General features: G+C 36.7%; 1 long non-coding RNA gene across 1 annotated transcript; it reads right to left on the bottom strand.

The window, feature by feature from the left end:
* Window positions 1-1477: 1477 nt before the first annotated feature.
* LOC149209504 (uncharacterized) lies at window positions 1478-3405 on the bottom strand. The gene is made up of 2 exons (XR_016252222.1): window positions 2835-3405; window positions 1478-2737 (listed from the first exon to the last, which is right to left on the bottom strand). It is a non-coding gene; the product is annotated as an uncharacterized LOC149209504 (long non-coding RNA).
* Between the last annotated feature and the right edge of the window lie 2158 nt (window positions 3406-5563).

Raw genomic sequence — 5563 nt, 5'->3', positions numbered from 1 at the left:
AGTTTAATGGTAACCAATTGGAGTTGCAGCTTACCTCAGTTCTTTTCCTTGGTAATGAATGTCCTACAAAATCATAAACATGACATAGCAAATGATTAGCTCATAACAAAAAAAATAGACTGGGAATGAAGTTAAAATGAAACAAAGTGAAAAGACCGAATAAAAATTCTTCATTGAAATCACATTGTTAAACTTGTCAAAAAATGTCGTTGGAACGTGATTCTTCTTCAAGTCAAGGCTAAAGTCTGGAGTGTATGTTTCCTAGGGCTGCTTTACTGCCATGAAAAACATGTGATACACAAGTAATGAACCATCACTAAAAATTGCAAAAATTCTCTTCAAAATTCAATCAATTCCTGTAGCAGACTTTTAACAAATAGTTTGCATGCTAATTTTGTCAAAAACTCAAGAATTGCTTCAGCGAAACACATTCAGACATTTTTACAAACATATAGTGGACAAATTGGAATGGTAACCAATTAGAGCTGCAACTTCCCTCAGTTCTTTTCCTTGGTAATGAATGTCCTACAAAATCATAAACATGACACAACAAATGATTAGATCATAACGAAAAAATAGGCGGTGAACGAATTTAAACTGAAACAGGGTGAAAATACCGAATAAAAATGCTTCATTTAAATCACGTTGTTGAGGCAATTAGAGTCTAAATGAAACAGAATCAGAATGCCAATATATGCCCTCATGAAAGAAACAGAAAGATTGGATAAGGGTTAGCTTGAGCCCTGAACCTTAAATGAATCTAACATAAACTTTTCGAAACATATTACTAGCCAAATTGGCAACCACAAAAAAACACTAATGTAAAAGCGTTTCAGAGAGAGACACTTAAACCTTTCTTACACTGATGCTTTACAAACCTTGTTCAACCTCCAGAAATTCGCTCAATGTGTAGCGAGTTGAAATTAAAGAAAAAATTTTAACTAGGGAATCAAATAAATCTAGATTCTCACCTCAAAGAACACATCTGTTGGAAATCTAAGTGACTTCACAATCCAGAAAGCAAACTTGTCAAGAAATTTCATTGAAACGTGATGCTTCTTCAAGTCAATGCTCAAGTCTAGAGTGTATTTTTCCCAGGGATGCTTTACTACCATGAAAATCATGTGATACACAGGTAATGAACCATCACTAAAAATTGTACAAATTTTCTTCAAAATTCAATCAATTCCTGTAGCAGACTTTTAACAAACAGTTTGCGTGTTAATTCTGTCACAAACTCAAGAATTGATTCAGTGAAACACATTCAGACATTTTTACAAACATATAGTGGACAAACTGGAATCCAAGCTTACAACCTATAAATTGTGCTAAGAAAATTCCATCCCCACAATAGTATTTTCATTCAAATAGATGGAAAATGTCTTTTACAAAATGAGGAAATCTAGGAATTAAATTTCTGAAGATGCTCCACAAAATTTGGTCCTCTTGGAAGTGAACACGGCCTCCATGCATTGAGTAGCTCGTCCCCTAGGAAATTTTCCCACCAAGTCGGCCTTCTGGAATTGGTTCAACTCCACAAATAAGCCATTCAACTTTTCTTGGCAAATCTAGAAATTAAACTCGGTCCTCTAGAACAAGAACTCAACCCTCTGCAAAAATGGAGAATTTTGGCCTTCACCCAACACCCCTAGAAATGGAAACTCCGCGTACTGCAAAGAAACTTGGCCCGTTGAAGAATTTTGGCTCCCACTTCATAACTCGGCCCAAGGATGTTGAGAAAATTTTGGCCCACAAAAGGTACTTGGCCTTTTCAGAAAATTGCCATCTCGGCCCTGAACAATTTGTGTACTCGGCCCTCCTAAACAATTGGTAATTTGGCTCCCTTTAGAGAGACAATTTCAGCCCCTGTGGAAGAAATCGACCTCACTTGCAATTCGGTCCTCCTTAGGGAAACTATTCGGCCCTCACAATGAATTTAGCCCTTCAATTTTTTTACTCTATTAAGTCCCTTTCTCCAACATGCACTGGTTAGATAAACCATACGCAAGCTCAAACCCATATAAACCTAGTTGGATAATTCACCTTGATGGTGTAGAGATGAACCTTCGCACTTCGAGGCTGCTAAACTGAAAAGTTGCAAAATCTATATGAGTTTATACAAATTGCAAGGTATGCAACCTGGAGTTTGCAATTCCAAATTTCAAGGTGTAAATTGAATCAGTGTTTGTATGCTTTCTAATGTTCATATTCAATGCATCCAGTGCATCATCTAAACCATAATAAACAATAAGATCTCTTCCCATGATCTGTCAAAAAGACAAATTCGACCTGACCTTTAAATTTGATTCCCTAAGGCAGAGAAGGATTGTTACACCATTAACAGAGAAATGTAAGCCGGGTATTGAGGACGCATCAGGAAAATATAAAGTGACTCTCCAATAGAGAAGAATGTGAACCTCACCTATAATAAATAACCTGTGTGCAAAATGAAACCCCAGACGAAAGAAAACCTATGTACAAAACCCCAAGTTGGTACTCATGTTCGGATTAAGAAAAATGTGGGAGGGTTGACTCCATGCACAAGTAACAAAGGTTTTCCTCTCAAACCTGTTGGGGTTTTTCCTCAAATAATAGGAGATGGTGAATCTGGGGAATTTCCTTCTCAATCAAAGACCACAGGTAAATAACCACACCTGGCATATCAAAAGAGCATATGTATTAGCTGGGTAGTGGGAGGAAGCCTAAAATAACCCAGATAACCTTTCTGCATGCATACCTGTACACCATTAACAGAGAAATGTAAGCAGGGTATTGAGGACACATCAGGAAAATATATAAAGAAACTATCCGACAGAGAGGACTGTGAACATCACCTGTAACTTGTGTAGAATGAAACCTCGAATGAAAGAAAACCTATGTACAAAACCCCAAGTTGATACTCATGCTCAGATTAAGAACAATGATAGAGGGTTAACTCCAAGCAAGGTTAAGATGCCCACCGGTGTTGAGGCTCTGGGCACTAGACCTGCTCGAGATTTTGAACTGATCAAAAACGAGAACCATTCTAGAGCATTCCATGTCAGATTAATTGAGGAAAATCTAGAGTAATCCGTTAAAAACCCAGAAGAGGACATAGAAAACAATGAACTTACAAGAGTAACCAAATTGCTCAAAACCAAACCTCAACTTGTTTGACATCCTTAAGGCTCCAAATACACTAATAGAGGGTCGCAGGCATAAGATGGAAATATTCCTTTAAGACTATGTGAGTTTCACCTTCAAGACACCTGCAAGAGAAAAGGAATACGCTCCATGGAGCCCTACATAGGGCCAACAAATTTAACCAAGATCTTGCACGACACGACACAAGTCCTCGCCACTCCCATGTGCCATCTTAGAGCAGAGATGGATGGTATAATAGTGTTTCAGAAAACCTACAGAAGATGTAAGATAGTTACAGTTTCAGTTATGTAAGATAGATATAGTTTTAGTTATAACTAGCATTTGCACCAAATGTTGCAAGGGAAACGCCGTAAGGCATAAATTGAGGAGCAATGGCAACATAGGAATAGGAAAATCTAAATAAGATGCAGAAATGTGCATAAATTGAAGAGAAATAGTGACATAGGAATATGCAAATCTAAATAAGATGCAGAAATGTGCATAAATTGAAGTGCAATGGCGACATAGGGATAGGCAAATCTAAAAAAGATGCATAAATGTAAAAATCAACATCTGGGGACATTTGTCCCTACATCGCACCTCCTTTAATAAAAGCTCTGTCACGATGGTGCACATGCAAGCCTATACAACTTGTACCAAATTTCAGTTCAGGATTGCAGTGACAACAAAGAGCCACCTAGAAAAATTCTTTGTTTCTGTTTGAGTTAAAACTGTTTTCATGGCGTACACCCAGTTTGGATACCAGCTGTCCAGAAGAGCACGTTTCATTGTATTTTCCTTCATTTCCGGTATAACCAGAATCACCACTGGAATTCACATGGAAAAGCAATTCAATCTCTATCAACGCCATTAAATGCAATACACATATTAGATATAGGTGTAGAGTCTCTATCATCTCATGTTGGCAGAGGCAGTAAAAATGATTTCAATTATTGAGAAGTAAATCAGTCATCTAATCCAATCTAACACAAAATTAACACTCATGGCATCCATCAACATCATGGATTGGTTAAATTTGCAGGTATGGATCCTCCCATATTTTGCTATTTCAGTGATCTAATCCAATCTAGCACAAAATTAGCACTCATGGCATCCATCAACATCATGGATTGGTTAAATTTGCAGGTATGGATCCTCCCATATTTTGCTATTTCTTGCTATTTCATGACCCTTCACAGTTTAAAAAATTGATATTTTATGGACGTTGTAATATTAGCAGCCAATCAAATTTGAAATGAATTAATACAATCAAACAGAATATGTAGCCCACATTTTGTCCAAATACGATTTGCAGGTTCTGGATTCATAAACCAAAGAAATTTGCAGGTCCAAAGGAGGCTCTTTGAAAATGCTTCGATTGACTTTGTAAGAATGTTGATATTCATTTGTTATTGTATTAAAAATGGCTGACTCGAGCATGTGAATCCTCACTTTGGGGGTCATCATGTCTCTTACATATGCAAATGGAAACTCATCCCGAGGATCGAAGATTTCTAATTCATTGAATAACAGGCAAGAAAATAGCTTTATTGGAAGGGTGTGCTTTCTCAATATCAATGCAGTATCAGACACATCTGTAATGCGAACAACAACACACAAAATCAAAAAATCAGTTACAGAGAGAACCAACCTCAAAACAAATCTCAGATGCTATCACACTAAAACTTCACCATAATTGAGCAAAGTTGAGTTCTCATACCACTACTGTAGGAAGCTTTTCAGAGCTCCAAGTTTGCAAGCCATTGGCACAGTAATTGTCCATTTGATATCTCACAGCTACTTTGCTCCCCCACTTTCTCCATATGACTATAAAAATGGCTTCCTCCATGGTATGAGTATCACACGGAAACGATAAAGAATACCAAATATAAACAGTTACCTAGGAAAAGCAATAAAGGCCTTGTGTGTTGGGGGAGCTGAAGGAGAATTGTCAATATGTCAGCTACAGAATATATCCATCCCATGTTATTAATTTATATTTGCACACAACTTAGAAACTAATTAGAAGCATATGTTAACAATAACATAGACAAACTTTAATGTACATTTCGCTGAATTTAACAATAGTATTGGCTTACTAGATTCTGTTTGGAACAACTTAGCAAATGAAACTGAAAATTTTGGGAGTTTTATATGCCATTTATTCTTTTTGTTTACCTTTGTTCTGCTTGTGCATTGCAAGTATTAGATCAAACTCTTTAAAGTATGTAGGTGATATAGAAGTTATCTCTATTCCACGTTTCTTGGTTGCATTCTTCATCTTGGGATCTGCAAGATCGCCCTTCAAATAATTTCAACATATTAATACGTGATACCTATTTATTGCAGTATAATACAAAAAAAATTAAAATACCAATTCAATTAGCCTTGACCCATGATAAGCTGGAACCTACTTCATTGTAGTGAATAGTTGCAGCAG

This window comes from Pinus tabuliformis, chromosome 1_2, assembly GCF_031772625.1.
Source record: "Pinus tabuliformis cultivar Carrire ecotype Pingquan chromosome 1_2, CPIR1, whole genome shotgun sequence".
NCBI classification, from domain to species: Eukaryota; Viridiplantae; Streptophyta; class Pinopsida; order Pinales; family Pinaceae; genus Pinus; species Pinus tabuliformis.
Note: the sequence above shows the minus strand (reverse complement) of the source record. Positions and strands in the feature narration are given on the sequence as shown.